Below are 19,457 nucleotides of genomic sequence, written 5' to 3'. Positions count from 1 at the left end.
CCTCTCCCAGGTCACTGATGACCAGCTTGTCAAACCCCACCCTAATAATCAACGCGTACCCAACATGTCTTCGAAGCATTTTGCACTAACGCAGACCACTCTCTTGAATTGGGCAATCTCATCCATCCCCGTGGACGTACCATCTCTATGCTGGCAACTCCCAAATCGACCTCTGCAGACTTGACCTCTCTCCTGAGCTTCAGACTCATCCATCCAGCTACCTGCTGGACTTTCTCACTTGGGGTATCCCACAGGTACCTAAGACTCCACACACCCCAAAAAGGAATCCAGCATTTCTCCTACTCTACCTCGGTCCTGCTCTTTTCTCTTTATTCCTTATCATGCCTCATTAGTGGAATCGCCCTCCACATGATCTATTCAATACCAAGCCAGGAACTCAGGCGCATCCTTTCCCTCACCCACTCATCTAAATCAATCTTTCAAGTTCTATGGATTCCACTCCATGAATATTTCTCAGAGTTGACCTCTCTTCTCTCCACGCCCACGACTCCTTCTTTACTTAACCATCTCTTGCTAAGAGTAGTTCAAGAGCTTTGTAATATATCTCTCTGATTCTACTTCACGAGTCTGTTTTCCATGCTGTTGACAGAAGGATCTTTCAAGGCCCTATTCAAACTGTTCAGTGGCTCTGTGAACCTACATTTCCCAAAGTACGTTCATCGCACCCTAGTTTTATAGGATGTGAAAAATGGGACTGTGGGCAGGTAGCTTCAGGAAAACCTATATACTATACTTCTTTCCTCTTGGAGGTTCACATTATCTTAAATGTCCTGAGAAGTCCTTCCATTACAAGCATGGTGGTTTTTTTTTTAATTGAAAAAAAATGTTTTTTAAATTTCAGAAACAGTTTGTCAGTTTGTATTTCATGAGGCACCGGTAGGTACTCTACTGTTTGCTATGCCAGATATGCCCTAATATGTTTCTTTTCCTTTGAAACAAAGCCAGAACTCAAACTCATTTTTCCCCCCAGAAAAATCTTTATAGTTCCTTGGAAGGATCTTTACCCTCAGAGATGTATCTATTTCCGGAAGGTGGAGCAAAATACAGTCATTTACTGGGGCCCTCTGATATTCTGGGGAAATTCCTAGAGACTCTGTCTTCCAGAGGCTGTATACTGCCTGGGTGGTTGTGTGACACCATTCTTGACACATTCAGGCAATACTTTAGAATTGAGACTCGGCCAGATGGTTCCTCAGCTGACTTTCCCAATCACACCTCTTAAGTCTCTGCAATGTATTCTATCATTGGGGTCCTCAGGTCTCTAACATCCAAAAGGGATGCACTCAGCCCCCATCTGGGACGCACTCCCCTTGCTCTTTCACTCGGTCCTCAGAGTTTACAAAGCAGTCCTTTCTCCTAGTCCTCCTCTGTGGCGTTCCCCTGAGATGGCAGATTGCATGAGGACTTGACGTTGGCGTGCCCATTCCTCTCTCTGCTCCTATCCTCAGGGGGCTGTCTTTGCTTTGCTGTCCCAAAGTCTTTTAGAGGAACAAGGAGGGCTGTTGTCACTCGTGTGTCTAATTTATGATATTTGTTAAAGAACCCCATGCAGCTCACAACTCTGGTATTTTCTGGTGGCCTCTGAGGCAATTCTTAGCGTCATAGAAGCATGTTTAACTTTGAATATATCAGCGCCTCAAATGGATTTCATCATGGAGTCACCCCTCTTCCCCAAGCTCACAGTTTTCAGTGTGCGGCCTGCCAGCAACCTTTGGCAGAACACCTTTGAAAGCACAGGGTGAATGCTCTGCTCCTTGGCATGGCATCCAAGGCTCTTCTTCATCTGACCATTGCTCATCTGTCTAGCAAACCCTCCCCCTTAAACCCTCGCTGCTCTCAGCATTCTTTTTTTAAATTAATTAATTAATTAATTAATTTTTGGCTGTGTTGGGTCTTCGTTGCTGCGCGCGGGCTTTCTCTAGTTGTGGCGAGCAGGGGCTACTCTTCACTGTGGTGCGCGGGCTTCTCACTGCAGTGGCTTCTCCTGTTGCGGAGCACGGGCTGTAGGCGTGCGGGCTTCAGTAGTTGTAGCTCGCGGGCTCCAGAGCGCAGGCTCAGTAGTTGTGGTACACGGGCTTAGTTGCTCCGCGGCATGTGGGATCTTCCTGGACCAGGGCTCGAACCCATGTCCCCTGCATTGGCAGGCAGATTCTTAACCACTGCGCCACCAGGGAAGTCCTGCTCTCATCATTCTTAAGACTACCCTACTTCCTCACACACCTCTGTGTTTTTGTGCCTTTCCTTTGCCTGAAAAGCTATTCCCCTCCCCTCACCACCTTTACCTACCTTCAGCCCATCATTGGAGACTCAGCTTGACTGTCTTCTATGATTCTCTGATTCTCTCCAAGGGAGAGTTAGTCACCCCTCTTTTTTACTTCTAATGTTTGTATATATCTTGAATATTACATTTAGCACATATGAAATGATTTCATTTCTAGGTAACCCTGTAATATTTCAAACCAATTGGATTATTTCTATATCTTTTCATTTTAACAACATCATTTAAAAAAATTTTATTGAAGTAGAGTTGATTTACAATGTTGTGTTAATGTCTTCTGTACAGCAAAGTGACTCAGTTATACATATATATGTATATATATGAAAAAGATATCTATATATATCTATATCATATATATGTATATATATATAAGAATATGAAAAACAATACATATATACATATATGTATTATTTTTCATATTCTTTTCCATTATGGTTTGTCACAGGATATTGGATATAGTGCCCTGTGCTATACAGTAGGCCTTGTTGTTTATCCATTCTATATATAAATAGTTTGCATCTGCTAACCCCAAACTCCCAATCCATCCCTCCCCCATCCCCCTCTTCCTTGGCAACCACAAGTCTGTTCTCTATGTCTGTGAGTCTGTTTCTGTTTCATAGATAGGTTCATTTGTGTCATATTTTAGATTCCACACATATAAGTGATATCATTTGTATTTGTATTTCTCTTTCTGACTTACCTAGTATGATAATCTCTAAGTCCACCCATGTTGCTGCAAATGGCATTATTTCATTCTTTGTAATTGCTGCATAGTATTTCATCGTATATATGTACCACATCTTCTTTCTTAGCTTTTCTTTTTAAATTTTATTGAAGTATAGTTGATTTACAATGTTGTGTTAATTTCTGCTATACAAAGTGACTCAGTTATACATATATATATTCATTTTAGTATTCTTTTCCATTTTGGTTTATTGCAGGATACTGAATACAGTTCCCTGTGCTGTATAGTAGGACCTTGTTGTTTACCCATCCTATATATAGCAGTTTGCATCTGCTAATCCCAAACTCCCAATCCATCCCTCCCCCACCTCCCTCCTTGGTAACCACAAGTCTGTTCTCTGTGTCTGTTAACACCATCATTTTGGATTCATCACTGACCCAATAGGAAAACAATCCCATCCTTTGTAGTTTGTGGTAAAGCAGTGGATGTGAGAAACCTTATAGCTAGGTATGGACTAGAGCACATCTCAATTAGTGTGCTTGTTAGTGAGTTCAGCTACATGGCATGCACCACTGTGTGCTGCCTCACCTACATGGTGTGATGATAGGCTGGATTGTAGGTGGATAATCACACCTTGATGCAGAGAAACCCAAAGCCACCTGAGCCCCTGTTCCTAAGAGAGAAGTTCAAGGCCCAGCTCCAGAGAGTTCGCCTGGATCTTTCTCCAGCCATCTTGGGGCTGGAGGCCTGTGAGTAGTGGCCCACGCCATGAAGGCTACTCCCTCAGCAAGGGAAGGAAAATATTCATTGGTGAGGGCTTCCTTTGTGCAGGCACTGTGCTGACTTTTTCTATGCATTATCTCATTTCATCCTCATGGCAACCCCAAAGGTAGGAACTCTTATTTCCTTCCTGTTACAGGGGAGGACACTGAGGCTCAGGAAAGTGAAATGACCTGGTCGAGGTGGTCTTACAGCTCCAGGTCCTAATCCTGCCAGCAGCACTTCCTTGCTGTATTAGCTTGGGCAAATCAGTTCATCTAGCTGAGTCTCAACTTTCTCCCTTGCACAGTAGGAATAATACTAGTGCTTACCTTGCGGAATGATCATAAGGTTTTGGTGATATGATGTATGCAGAATGCCTGGCACGTGGTAAGCAGTCTATAAATGGTAGCTATTATGGGCTGAGGTCAGAGACATTGTTTTCAGCCAAGATGAAGGGGAAACAAGAGGACAATTTTGTATTAAAGGAGAGTTTGGGTCCAGAAACTCTTTGGACTATGAAAAGGTCACACTTCTCAGACATCCAAAGGAGGCTCCCTTCTCCAAATGGGCAATGGTGACACTTCTCAAAGGAGGCTCCATTTTAAGGGCAGTGGGGGAGGTGGCAGCCGGGGTGCAAGAGCTCTTGATGGGAGAAGGGCTGGCCATGTGGAGGCTGAAAAAGGTCAGTAAAGCTTGGCTCTGGTGCAAGTCAGGGATGGGCTCGGCATGAAGTCCATGCAGCTGACCTTGCACGTGCACGGCGGTTCCTAATGCCTTCCCTGTGGGCGTAGCTGCATCCACTCCTGTAAGAACTGCAGCTGATGGATGTGGAGGGCCATCTGGGGAAGGGATGCAAGTGAAAAGGGGTGGCTGATGGAGAGTGGAGCGAGAACAATAGAGTCGGAAGTCAGACCGCATGGGTTGGAATTGTGACTCCTCCCCTTGCTGGCTGTGTGGCTTTGGTTCCCCACTACCTCTCTGGGCCTCAGTTTCTTCATATGTAAACTGGAGATGGTAAGAGTACCTACCTCATAGGGTCTTTGGGAGAAATAAGGGAATTTATCCATGTATTTAGCACAGACCAGGCACGTGGTAAAAATCTCAGGAAATATCAGTTATTGTCATCCTTATTGTGTGTGCTGGATGTCGCAAGGGGGAGATGGGGAGGGAACCATGAGGAAGCTCGTAGGGCTTGCTGAAATCATCCCAGATGAATCGTCCGCAAGTCGACTCCTGCAAATATTGCATTTGCCTCCATTAATGAAAAGAAGCTTTGTGTTCTTTTCTTTCAAGTTTATTTTGTGGCTGGGATCTTAATGAGCTTTTTAAAAGACTATAGAGATTTTGATCCAATTAAAAACTACCCTCTAAGATATCAGCATCTGATGGTTACAGTGTACTCTTTCGGGCATTTTCCTTGATATGATTGTAACGTGATAGTTTTATCTGGTGAAAATTATGAGTTTTCACTAATTCTTAGATTAGATGAGGTTTAATGTCCAGAATGCAGCCTGCACATTTAATCTGATTCAGAACAGCTTCATTTACTAGATGGTCCTCGTGGGTTTGGGGAAAGGACGTAAAGTATCTTCAATGAGGTGTGAAGCATGTTTTAAAGGATAGAATCTCTTGTTTTCAGAATGGATTGAACCGCCGCACAATCACAGCCACTGCCCAGCTACACACAGCACTTATCCCAGCCCGAGCTCCAATAGGTTTTTTTCTTTTGACTTGGTCCAGCCCTCCTTTTCCTGCTGGCAGTTTCTGTGCCCCTTTCCTTCACCCTGTGCTGCTGGACTAGGTGGCTGCTGTCTAATTCAACACCCACACAGCAATTCTCTCTGCATTCGTTCCTCCATTCCAGGATACTGTCTTCTTGTTTTTTTACGGGGTTTTTTGGGAAAATGTTTAGAAACACTTTTTGAAAAAAGTAGCACTGATGATCAGCGAAATGTTCTGATATAGCTTTTCTGGAAGTGTGAAACGTTCTGATGGCTGCCAAGTGTCAGGAAGACCCTGGAGAGAAAGAAAAGGCCAACTCCAGGTTCCTTAAGACAACTTCTTAAAAAGATCTAGGGCTGGGACTTCCCTGGTAGCACAGTGGTTAAGAATCCGCCTGCCAATGCAGGGGACACGGGTTTGAGCCCTAGTCTGGGAAGATCCCACATGCCGCGGAGCAACTAAGCCCCTGCACCACAACTACTGAGCCTGCTCTCTAGAGCCCGTGCTGCACAGCAAGAGAAGCCACCGCAATGAGAAGCCCGCGCGCCGCAACGAAGAGTAGCCCCTGCTTGCCGCAACTAGAGAAAAGCCCGCACACAGCAACGAAGACCCAACGCAGCCAAAAGTAAATAAATAAATAAATTAATTAATTAAAAAAGAAAAAGATGCAAGGCTTTCCATTCAGCTTCACACACCACTCCCCAAGTCCTTCCAAATTAGTAGAAGGTAAATCCATTAATGACTCATCCCAGTATTTGATATCTATTTTTATAGCTACTATATTAGGTTTTGAGTTGACTTTATAATTCAGTGGGCTTGTGTTTTGCATGTTGAATACGTACATCATTGTATCCAGACACCCCTGTTTCTTTAAAGAACTTAGAGAGCAATGTTCTTTGTGAATTTCTTAGAGAAGCAATATTATGATGTGGTTATGATTGGTTTAGGCTCTATGCATAGTAATATCTGTGATATACTTGATGCCTGTGCTCTGGTCTAGATTGCAGCACTGCTTCCACGGGGAGATGTATTCTGTGACAGGGACTTGCCTCCTAGCCATGAATGCATCACCCCGGAACTTGAGAACGGAGCCTAGCCCAGAGTTGACCACGTAGTAGCAACTCATTAGATGTCTTTTGAATGGCTGAATTAATTGCTTCTCATCTGCCCAGCCACAGCTGAGTGGAAAATGAAAGCTTGAGACGTCTATTCTCTCTAGTTCCATCACAGTCAACAATTTGAGACACTCCCATGGCTACTTCCTGTCCCCATTTCCTTACTGAGAGTCATCCATCTCATAAAAGGCTTCAGAAGAAAGGGCACTGAACATAAGTCTAAAGTGACATTCTTTAAAACTGATATTTAAACTCTATTAGATAGAAAAAGGATAAAAGCAAACCCAGTCATTTTAGATGAACTTTTCTTCTCTTTTACTCAACCGGAGAGATGATGACATACAATCAGGACACACATTTATCAAGGAATGCTGTCCTGGCTGCTCAGCACTGGGTTAGACGCTGTGAATGGCAGTGTTCCTGCTCAGAGGGCTTCCAATCCAGTTGAGTAGACGACACTTATCTATGTGTAAATCAGGGCTTCACAGCCTCAGCACCAGTGGCCTTCTGGGTGCTATAATTCTTTGTTGTGGGATGTTGTCCTGTGGACATTGTAAGATGTCCACGTTATAGGATGTTTAGCAACATTCCTGGCTTCAACCCACTGGATGCCAGTAGCACCCCTCTCCAGTTATGCTGGGCAAAAATGTCTCTAGACGTTGCCACATTTTTGGTTCCCCTGGGATGCAAAACCGCCTCCCTTTGAAAACCCCTAGTGTTATGTGATTCATCATGCGGATGAGCATATGACTGTCAAATGAGGAAGTAAGAGGAAGAGGGCATTCGCTGGAGTGAATGGGCTCGAGTGGTCAAGTCTTAAACTGGATCTTAAAAATGAGGGGTGAGATTTTGATAAGCAGAGAGGTCATTTCAGATGGAAAAAAAGGCACAAGCTGTGCTTCCAGACTGAAGTGCATTTGGTGGATTTGTGGGAGGGCCTGGTGAGTAGATGGCCTGGCTTGAATGGAGAAGGAAGAAGATAGTGGAAGGCTAATGGGTGGGAACCACTAGATGTCTGAGAGTAACAGGATGCAAAGGGTATATAGGTAGGGACGTTACTGTACTTTATAGGATGGGATGGAGGGAGGATGGACAGGACCAGGGCCATAACCCCTTCATCCTTGTTTTTACAAAGAGAGAGGGTAAAATCAAGTTGAAAGAGACAGCACAGATTCCTCGTGCAGCAGTGGCATCTCTTAGTGGTGTGTGCACTAGACATCTGGTCACTCACATAGGACGGGCTCTGCAGATTTGTTTTTCTTTCTCTTCTTTGTCTGAGTTTGGGCGATCAGAAGATGTAGATGCTGCAGATTTGTCTTCGAAAGTTAATTGTCGTGTTCGTCACATTAATATACTTCATTAGGTCTTTTAGCTTAGCTCCTGGGGCTAAAATCCATATTCTTCAGAGTTCTCTTTTCAGCTATGTTGTATCTCCCTCACCTTTCAAAATTTTCTCAATTTTGCCTACACGATCTCTCCTCCAATGATACGGTACACATTATCTGATGAACTGCTCACTCCATGATCATACCATTGTTAAGCACACCTGAAGAAAACCATTCTTTCATGGTTTATTTTGGTCAAAATGTATAATATACACATTGATGAGATTAACAACCTTCTGGCATGTAGGGTGTTCATAAAGCATATAACGTGTGCTTTTTACATTTCAGTAACTTAGGGGTTCGTCTAGCAAACCACCTATATATAACCAGCAACTAAATGTGCATGTATGAAAGGTTAGGGTAGCAGCATATTCCCAGGACTTTTTATTTCAAGACTTGAGACAAATGAAAACGGCTGCCAAACAGTGAGCCCCACACGATGACTAGTATCATTGAAGCACATACTAGCTGAGGGAGGAAAATTCACTTGGTTTATTAGCAAAAACAAAACCAAAACAAAACAAGATACGGCACACATTACCTGATTCTCTGTGGCACAGACCAAGGCCAATATGGGCTGGAGAGCTGTGGAAAGTTTCCTGGAGAAGGACGAACTTATGCTGGGCCTTGAGAAGTAACATGGGGAGAAAGATGTGGGCATATTGAGTAACGTGAGAAGAGAACTCGCATGTTGTGTTTAGGGAAAGGCTGGACGCCTTGCCCAGCGGGAGCAGGGAAGGGAGATATATTCAGGGGAAGAACGGGAGCTGAGGTTGGATAGACAGGATGCCCTGGCTCTGAAGGTAGAGCCTTGAAAAACTACTCGGTGTTGTCAACAGTGGTAACCACTGTAGTCCATGGAGCAGAGATGGACCAGGAAGAAACTGGTACTTTGAAGAAGAAAATCCTTTTGAACAGGAGCAGTCCTAGAGAGTTCTATGACCTAAGTTTAAGTAAAACCAATTGTGGTGATTTCTGTAGCTGATCAGTTCACTGAAGGTGCTTTAGACCAACTTCAAGTTCCATTGTCCACTCCTTTCAAGACTCATTCTATGGCTTTCCCCAAACAGATAAGGTGTCCTTGCACGAGGAGCTGGAATTCAGCTTCATAGTAGCTTTGAGCCACTGTCTGTAGGAGCTATTTTTCTAGAAGAAGGACTGTTCGTAGTCGCTATTAAAAATAACTGTATGGGGTGGAGAACGGAAAAGAGCCAAGAGCACTGTTTTTTAAGTGAGCAAGGAAGTTCAGCAGCTTTTCTCCCAACCCCCAAAAACCTTCTCTTTGGGAGTTCCCCCAAACCTAAGATCACACCCACCTGCCAGAACGCGTAAAGCTGGGTTTTTAGAATGTCCCCTTACTGATGGCAGGGGCTTTGCTACACTCATTTCCGTATTCCCAGCACCAGGAGCGATGTCTGGCACAACGGTAGGCCTCCAACACTTCCCCGTTTGAATAATGTACTGTTGAATTAATGAATTTTCAACTTTTGACACACATGTTATCTGAATAATTACCTTAATTTCCAGCTTCCCCACTTGATATTGAGTTTTTTAAAAAATAACAGCTTTATTGAGATGTAACCCACATAGCATATAATTCACACTTTCAAAGCACACAAGTGAGTGTTTTTTAGTATATTCACGGAGTTGTGCCACAATCACTAATTCCAAAACATTTTTAATACCACCCCCCGCAAAAGAAACACTATCCCCATTATCAGGCCCTCCACATTCCCTCCTCCCCCAGCCCCTGGCGGTCACTGATCTGTTTTCTGTCTCCATGGATTTGCTTGTATTGAACATTTCATATAAGCAGAATGGTACCATACGTGGTCTTTTGTGGCTGGCTTTTTAAATTAATTAAACGATATCAAGGTTCACCCACGTTGTCGCAGTATCAGTCCTTCATTCCTTTTTAACGGCTGAATAATATTCCACATTGTGTTTATCCATTCATCCATTGATGGACATTTGGGTTGTTTCCACTTTTTGGCTATTGTGAATACTCCTACTGTGAACGTTCATGCACAAGTTTTCGTTTGATACCTGTTTTCTGTTTTCCTGGGTATATATACCTAGGAGTGGAATTGCTGGGTCATATGGTGATTTTATGTTGAACTTTTTGAGGATCTGCCAGACTGTTTTCCAAAGTGTCTGCAACATTTTACATTCCCACCAACTGTGCTCAAGGGTTCCTGCTTCTCTACATTTTTGCCAATACTTGTTATTGCTTGTCGTTTTAGGATAGCCATCCTTGTGGGTTATAGTTGACTTTTGTAATTATAAATGTATGGTATAAATATACTTATGGAATACAAGTGTGAAAAGCTTAAAGTGTTGTTCCTTTGCATCAGAAATGGCCACAAAAATGTGCCAGTACAATATTTTACATCTTGCATCTTTAGGGTTTTTTTTTGTTTGTTTTTTGTTTTGAGTATAGTTTACAATGTTGTGTTAGCATTTTTAGTTTGAGGTGGTGTTGTTTGAGTTCCTCATAGGGTTAATGAGAAAGAGAGATTGGGGATCTGCTAAACCAGAGTTTAGCACTTTTCTGGTTCAGGGTGTGACCATCATAAGAAAACACGCTCTGGGCCTTGAGATAGCATGGAAAATTCTAGAAATATGTCATTTGACAACGTCTGTGCAGAAACTGCTTCTGTGCCAGTGTGTTACATTTGAAACCACATTTTGTATGTGCTCAACATTTACACAGATCTTGAGAAAATGAAATTGAATTTTATGCCTCTTTAATTTGATTTGAGACCATGACCGTGCCATTTCTTTATAATAATTCTAAGAATGTATCCACTATATGACTTTCATCTTATAGTAATTACAACCATTTACCATGTATAGAGCACATAGTTTAGGACACCATAAGTCACATTCCATGCTAATCGCTTTTCTGAAAATAAAGTGCCTGTTGTACAAATCCAAGAACAATGATGGGGAAAAGAAAATCAATTGATATATCACATCAAAGAAGAGATCAAAATGAAGATGTCAAATATATGCCAAAGGCTCTCATAAATTACAAATTGTGAACTCACCCCAAACTTTATTTTTAGACAAATAAAATATCTTGAAGTCTCATTGTAAAATCCACTTCAAAGATGATTTGGTGACAGTATTTTCCCCAAGGCCTTGCCAGTTTTACATGCCAAAGGCTTCCAGTGTGAGTAGGGTTCCAAGGGACCCAAGCCCAAGCAGTCAACTTAGACTTTGGGATCTAGTCCTTCATTTAAGGACAAGAAGCCCATTTTTTGTGATCTGCTTCCCATTTCCTTCTTTGGGGACTAACTGAAGAATTAAAAGTTGTCTCCCTTTCTAAAGTTATATGCAGGGCACAAAGAAGGGGTTTCAACAGCTGCTTCTCGTCATTCTGTGGAAAAAACTTCTGAGGTGAAGAATACCCCCAGGTCCTCCAGATAGTTATTAGATTTCTCACTCGTCTTTTCCCTTCACATGAAGAGGTTTGGTTCCTACCCCTTCTTTTTTTTAAATATTTATTTATTTATTTATTTATGGCTGTGTTGGGTCTTCGTTTCTGTGCGAGGGCTTTCTCTAGTTGCGGCAAGCGGGGGCCACTCTTCATCGCGGTGCGCGGGCCTCTCACTGTCGCGGCCTCTCTTGTTGCGGAGCACAGGCTCCAGAGGCGCAGGCTCAGTAGTTGTGGCTCACGGGCTTAGTTGCTCCGCGGCATGTGGGATCTTCCCAGACCAGGGCTTGAACCCGTGTCCCCTGCACTGGCAGGCAGATTCTCAACCACTGCGCCACCAGGGAAGCCCCCCTACCCCTTCTTTATAGGCAATATCTCTTCAGGAAGATATTTTTTTTAGGTATTAGAAGTCACACGTTAGAAAACAAATTTCAAAGCCCAGAAAATATACAGAAGGAAAATTAAAAATCACCTGCTGTCTCACGAGCCAGAGAGCACCACTTTGACCTGCTTCCTTATGATGTTCATTTACTTGTGTTCATTCATTCATTCTTTATTTCACTCAACAGATATTTACTGAACACCTACTATATGCCATGCAGTGTGTTAGGATGTAAATTGTACATACACACGCTCCTGATTTTCTTCATAATAATTACGTTTATAGTTATTGGTATAATATCTGTCTCCCCTCAGACTCTAAACTCCAGGACCATCTTATTCGCTAAACATCATACTATGACCACTTACTAGTCATTATACATTCTTGGGAAATAATATTTTTAATGGCTGCATAATATGTCTACCATAATTAACTATTTCTCTATTGTTGGTCATTTAAGATATTTTCATATGTCTTGCTTTTACAATTATGTTTGAACATTATGTCAAAAGGTATACACATTTCTGTGGCTTTTGTTATATTAGCCAAACTGTCCTCTAGAAAAAGCTCTACCAATTTAAGCACCTAGTGTACGAGTATTTCTCAAATGCAGTTAAAAAGGGAATATCAAAATGGCAGACTCAAGGAAGTGAAAGACTTAATCCATCCCTCTGCCTGCAGGGAGAGTCAGAATGACCACCCTGCACCTGGAGGAAAGGCAGTTAGTTTAGGAGAATTGAAGAACACTTGGGAGAGCTCTCTCAGGTTAGTACCATTGTGATTTGGGGCCAAGAAGAGGCAGTGGTGCAGGATGTTTATTTATATGTTTATGAATTATCTTTACAGAGCTAAGAGTGAGCTGGAGAAATGGTGTTGACATAAGCTCAGAAAAGCAGTCCAAATATTGATTGATTCTCAGTTATGTGTGAGAGCCTGAGTTACGTGCTGTGAGTGATACGGAGTGGCACCGTTCTTGCCCTCAAAGAGACCAAAATCCAGTTGCAAGGAAAAGTGTGGGCATCGGAATCTGAAAGACCTGGGCTTTAGTTCTGATTCTGCTACTTATCTTAGCAGTGACCTTGGGGAGGTTACAGAGTGTGTCTGGTCTTCAGTTTCCTCATCTGAAGAACGTGGTTAGTGATAAACCTAGTGTAAAAAGGAAATGAGACCACGCGTGTCAAGTGCTTAGCGCAGTACCGGGCACGTAACACAGTAGCTCTCAGGAAATGGAACTACCACTGCTTTAGTAATGATTTCTCCTATCTTCCAAGGACTTTATGGAGATTAAATGAAATAATGAATGCAAAACACTTAGTACTATGCCAGCATCAAGTTAAGAAGTGATGATGATATTGACAACCCTTTTGGAGAAGAGGAAATCTATCATAAGTGAGTTGTAACAGTCATAAAAGAGCAATAGAAGGATAGGCACTCTCATCCCAGCAAAGGTGAGTCTGGGCACATATTGCTGAAGATAGTGTGGGCTCTCAGTTCTGCTCCTCTCAGCTCTTGGTGCAAGTTCTGCCCCACTCACCTCTCCTCCTTTGTACTCACCTCATTCAGGGCACCTGGAGGGCATTTTGTCTCTGTGGAATCGTGAGGGCGTGCCTGTGGCTTGCCTGGAATTGTCTATCAAGGCCAAAGCTTTTGAGGAGCAGGTGATATTTTTCTCTTGTGCCATCACTAAAAAATAGCTTTTGTAGCTTGAAATGAGACAGGGTATTCAAGAGCTCTAAGTGTCTGGCGAAGAAGTCAGTGGCTGGAACAGCCGCAGTGGATGTCTTTGAAATGCAGTTGATGCATATGCTTTTTCCCCTGAGACACTATCTTCTTATGGGTTGGAAGCTGGTCTATTTCAGTGATGTGTGCTGGCTTCTCCCCTCCTGAAGCCGATATATTCAGTGCCCCAGGTTGAAGAAGAATGACGGCAAATTAACTGTTGCTCTGAAGTACTAATGCTGCAGGCCTTTGTGAAATAAAACCTTTGTTGAATGGAATATATGATTGTCTTCCCACTTTCAAAAGTTACTTGTTTACCTGTTGCTCATAAAGCTCAGGGTAATTTGTGCTTGGGAAAAGATATTCTTTTGTCTGCTGGGTTTCATTTCAGCACCATAGACTTCCCTGAAGATTGCAAAGCTATTCTGTTGCTACACATTTATAGAGCTCACCCTGAGGAAGGAGAATTAGTGTCTGGTATTACCTTTCTGCCTGCCAATTTTACCTCACTGATTCAACCTTTGGAACTGATTTAATCAATGGATCAGCACATTATTCAAAGGGGGAAATGCTATTACAGAAAAGCTTTCACGGGGGCTGATGATTCATACAGACACTATTCAGGACTTTTAATCACATCACATAAAAGAAGCAAATTTGAATGTTGCTTATGCCTAGAATTTTGATGAAAAAATAAAATATTAAGCAGCACTTAGGAGAAGCCCACGGCTTGGATTTATGTGTGCAGACATTTCTTCTGAGAAAGAATACTTAGAATGGTCTAGAAAGAAGATCCACGAAAAACCAAAGTCACACCAATGGACAAGCCTAATGAAAGGGGGAGAAATGAGACGTTGACTGTGATAATTAAGCTAAAGTGCTGTGGCTAGTTCCCGACGGCCAGTGTACTCCAGTGGAAAGAGTGCCAGCTTTGGTGGCAGAGTCCTGCGTGTGCATAGCTCAGCTCAGTTGTCGGACAAGTGAAGGTCTCTGATCCTCATTTGCCTCATCTGTCAAATGGGAGTTAGTAATACTTACTTCCCAAAATGTTTGGTGAGGATTAGGATAGTAAGGACTTGTTTTTCTTTTCCTTATGGAACTTATCAGTCCATGTTCCTTATATTTGAAAAATTATTTATGTCCTCAAACTAGAATCTAAGTTCCATGGGTATGGTGGGTGTGATAAAGTATTTGGTATCTCTTTTACCAGGCAGGTCCCACTCACCTTGAGGGTTGACCCCGTGGAGCCCACTTGTAGACATGGATGCTTGGGTCATTACCAAAGCGTCCTGGATAAGGAGGACGATGTTTCATCTTCAGGACAGCCTGGCTGGGTCCACTCACTAAGTGGAAACACCATAACATCATGGTTTTTTAAAAAAAGGCTTTGCATTCCATTCAGGAGTAGTTTTGAATCCCGGTTCTCCTGCTTAATAACTATATAATGTTGGGCAAGTTGCTTAACCTCTCTCTGTGGTTTTTTTTCATCATTTGAAACGTGAGAATAAAAGGAGAGCAATGAAGAGTAACTGAAATTAGGCATGCAGGGACTTCCCTGGTGGCGCAGTGGTTAAGAATCCGCCTGCCAATGCAGGGGACACGGGTTTGAGCCCTGGTCCGGGAAGATCCCACATGCCGCGGAGCAACTAAGCCCATGCGCCACAACTACTGAGCCTGCGCTCTAGAGCCCGCGAGCCACAACTACTGAGCCCGTGTGCCATAACTACTAAAGTCCGGGTGCCTAGAGGCCGTGCTCCATAACAATAGAAGCCACCGCAATGAGAAGCCCGCGCACCACAATGAAGAGTAGCCCCTGCTCGCCACAACTAAAGAAAGCCCGTGCACAGCAACGAAGACCCAAAGCAGCCTAAATAAATAAATAAATAAATTTATTTAAAAAAAAAAAGTAAAGATATTAGGCATGCAAAGCACAGAGCGCCATACCTGGCATGGAGGCTCGTTAAAGGGCAGTTGGGAAGAGTGGCAGCTGCCAGTAGCAGTGGCATCGTTGCCCCTTGAGACACAAGTTCTCGGCCATCTTGAAGTCTCCTGGAGCAATTAGCTCCACTGGAGCGCTCTTTGAGAGAGGCCACATTCCTAGTGTTATTGAGCGAATGAAATGTGATAATCCATGTGAAAGCACTTCACCTAGTCAGCGGAACATAACAAGTGCCCAATAAAGGTGTCTTCTGAAGTACGGAAGCAAGCCTTCATTACACGCGGTATCATTTTAGAACTGAGTGCATTTCATTGTATTAAATTTATGTGATAATTGGTGATATGTACATAGAAACCATAGCACCACAGAATGTTTTCTGGCTTAGAGCTGCTCATTTTCCTGCCAGTATGGATAAAAAGGTGTTCCTATAGCCCATTAAGGTCAATGTTTTCATGATAGAATGGGTTAGACCCTTACCACTCAAAGTGTGGTCTGTTGACCAACCACATGGGTATCATGTGAGACCTTATGAGAAATGCAGAGTCCAAGGCCCCACTCCAGTCCTACTGAATCAGACAAGTGCCCCAAGTGATTAGCTTCTAATCCTAGGGTGTCATTGCTACAGTGTTCATTGGCATACTTGCTACGTCACTATTATTTGATTGTTACAGTGCTCTAGTTTGCTGGGCTACGTACACTATGTACTGTTCTTTTCCAAGAGGGGAGTGAGTCCTAGAGAAGCTGAGCGTTTTTGCTCTGGGTCAAGTGACCTACTTAGCGGCAGGGCCAGGATTAGACCGCCGAGGCCCCAGCATTCCAGTTTCCGACACCATCCTCCATAGCCATTGTCTTTGCAACCCAATTTGCTTCCCTCTCCAGTGTCTGCCATCTTTTCATCACTCCTTCTTCCCCTCAAATCCCAGGTGGCCAGCCTTATAGTCTACCTTTCTTAGATATGTTATCAACCATATCAGGGTAAAATCTACATGACTTAGTAAATTAATGATGAAAAAATTCATTTACCCATAATATTGACTACTGTTGATGTGTTTTGTAGTAACATTCCAGCTTTCTTGGTGCAAATGAACACTATACTGCAGTAGCTTGCAAACTTCAGTTGCATTCATTTTACTTGTGTTTAAAATACCAATTCCTGGGCCCCACAAATAGGATTCTGGTTCCTGAGTCTGGCCTGGGCCTCAGGATCTGTGCTTTTAACATGCTCCTAAAGTGATTCAGTGATTCTGGTTTTTTTTTTGCCATGCTAGGCATCTTGCAGTATCTTAGTTCCTCGACCAGGGGTTGAACCCACACCCTGGGCAGTGAAAGCTTGGAGTCCTAACCACTGGAACACCAGGGAATTCCCCCAAGTGATTCTAAGGTTTGTAGACCAAACTTTTAGAAAACTGCTTGGCTTTAGAGCCAGACTGCCTGGCTTCAAATCCAGGCTATGTCACTGATTAAGCTGGAAATCTCGAGCTTTGATATCCTTGACTTTAAAAAGGGAATAACAATACCTAGCTACCTGTAAAAGAATGAAATTAGAACACTCCCTAACACCGTACACAAAAATAAACTCAAAATGGATTAAAGACCTAAATGTAAGGCCAGACACTATAAAACTCTTAGAGGAAAACATAGGCAGAACACTGTATGACATAAATCACAGCAAGATCCTTTTTGCCCCACCTCCTAGAGAAATGGAAATAAAAACAAAAATAAACAAATGGGACCTAATGAAACTTAAAAGCTTTTGCACAGCAAAGGAAACCATAAACAAGACGAAAAGGCAACCCTCAGAATGAGAGAAAATATTCGCAAATGAAGCAACTGACAAAGGATTAATCTCCAAAATATACAAGCAACTCATGCAGCTCAATATCAAAAAAAAAAAACAAACAACCCAATCCAAAAATGGGCAGAAGACCTAAATAGACATTTCTCCAAAGAAGATATACAGATGGCCAACAAACACATGAAAGGATGCTCAACATCACTGATCATTAGAGAAATGCAAATCAAAACTACAATGAGGTATCACCTCACACCGGTCAGAATGGCCATCATCAAAAAATCTACAAACAATAAATGCTGGAGAGGGTGTGGAGAAAAGGGAACCCTCTTGCACTGTTGGTGGGAATGTAAATTGATACAGCCACTATGGAGAACAGTATGGAGGTTCCTTAAAAAACTAAAAATAGAACTACCATACGACCCAGCAATCCCACTACTGGGCATATTCCCTGAGAAAACCGTAATTCAAAAAGAACCATGTACCACAATGTTCATTGCAGCACTATTTACAATAGCCAGCACATGGAGGCAATCTAAGTGTCCATCCACAGATGAATGGATAAAGAAGATGTGGCACATAGATACAATGGAATATTACTCAGCCATAAAAAGAAACGAAACTGAGTTATTTGTAGTGAGGTGGATGGACCTAGAGCCTGTCCTACAGAGTGAAGTAAGTCAGAGAGAGAAAAACAAATACTGTGTGCTAACACATATATATGGAATCTAAAGAAAAATGGTTCTGATGAACCTAGGGGCAGGACAGGAATAAAGACGCAGATGTAGAGAATGGACTTGAGGACACAGGGAGGGGGACGGGTAAGCTGGGACGAAGTGAGAGAGTAGCATGGACATATATACACTACCAAACGTAAAATAGATAGCTAGTGGGAAGCAACCGCATAGCACAGGGAGATCAGCTCGGTGCTTTGTGACCACCTAGAGGGGTGGGATACGGAGGGTGGGAGGGAGATGCAAGAGGGAGGGTATATGGGGATGTATGTATACGTATAGCTGATTCACTTTGTTATACAGCAGAAACTAACACACCATTGTAAAGCGATTGTACTCCAATAAAGATGCAAAAAAAAAAAAAAAAGTAGTTTGCACCTCTCTCTCCCTAGCCTGCAACCTCCTTTAGGACCGAGGAGGTGTACCACCCTGCACCCCACTCCCACTTCACGCAGCCACAGCTCCGATACACAGTGCTTGGTACTCAGCAGGACTCGAAAATATATTTGCTATATTGACCTGAAATTCTTGAAGTGAGAAAACCCAGAACTGAAATACACCAGACTAGAATCTCTTTACTCTCCCAGGCCTGAGCAAGTGAGAGGTTACAGAATAAAATTAGGAGATGGTGGGTCTTCTCTGGCTTGTTCCTTCTGCAGTACAATTGGGTGGAAATGTCCACAAGAAGTGCACTTGGGAGGACCACCATGAAAACCACACCAACACCTGCAGTCCTTTTTAAAAAATCATAGTCAGAGGGAGGACATTTCCTGAAATTTCACTTTTGGTTCTTTAATTTCTTAATTTAATTTTTAATTGAAGTATAGTTGATTTACAATGTTGTGTTAATTTCTGCTGTACAGCAAAGTGACTCAATTATACAATATATACAATCTTTAAAATATTATTTTCCATTCTGGTTTATCCCAAGATACTGCATACAGTCACCTTTGGTTCTTGAAGGAAGGAAAAGCCCATCCCTGTAAGTGGGTGTCCATTAATTTGGTGGGCAGGGGAGACACAGCTTGGCCTGGGGGGAATTTCTGCATGGGCACCCAACAGACAGATCAGGAGGGATGGTTCCCTTCAGGACTCATGAAACAGGAGACTGGTTGAATTTTCTACTTTTCAACTGGCTGCTTGAGAGTTTGTAGACAGTGTGTGCCCCCAGATCCTCCACTTCACAGAACAGGGATTTGGTCCCTGAGAGATGTAACGCAAATGTCACATCATAGTCTCTTTTTTTTTAAATAAAGTTATTTATTTATTTATTTATTTATTTTGGCTGTGTTGGGTCTTCGTTTCTGTGCGAGGGCTTTCTCCGGTTGCGGAGAGCGGGGGCCACTCTTCATCGCGGTGCGCAGGCCTCTCATTATCGCGGCCTCTCTTGTTGCGGAGCACAGGCTCCAGACACGCAGGCTCAGTAGTTGTGGCTCACGGGCCTAGCCGCTCCGTGGCATGTGGGATCTTCCCAGACCAGTGCT

The 19,457-nt window shown here is 42.9% G+C and overlaps 1 protein-coding gene and 2 long non-coding RNA genes across 7 annotated transcripts in view; 2 read left to right on the top strand and 1 right to left on the bottom strand.

Moving 5' to 3' along the window:
• HS6ST2 (heparan sulfate 6-O-sulfotransferase 2) overlaps window positions 1-19,457 on the top strand; it is a 283,140-nt gene that overhangs the window by 125,589 nt on the left and 138,094 nt on the right. The window lies entirely within an intron of this gene.
• LOC309652042 overlaps window positions 1-19,457 on the bottom strand; it is a 496,156-nt gene that overhangs the window by 412,220 nt on the left and 64,479 nt on the right. The gene's annotated exons all lie outside the window — the stretch shown is intronic.
• LOC309652046 overlaps window positions 1-19,457 on the top strand; it is a 138,270-nt gene that overhangs the window by 110,606 nt on the left and 8,207 nt on the right. The window contains exon 2 of the long non-coding RNA XR_014258539.1: window positions 18,202-19,196. This is a non-coding gene — a long non-coding RNA (uncharacterized lncRNA). The remainder of the gene's footprint in view (window positions 1-18,201; window positions 19,197-19,457) is intronic.

The sequence above is a fragment of the Balaenoptera physalus genome, assembly GCF_965194825.1.
Source record: "Balaenoptera physalus genome assembly, chromosome: X".
NCBI classification, from domain to species: Eukaryota; Metazoa; Chordata; class Mammalia; order Artiodactyla; family Balaenopteridae; genus Balaenoptera; species Balaenoptera physalus.
This window is presented reverse-complemented; position numbering and strand designations above follow the sequence as displayed.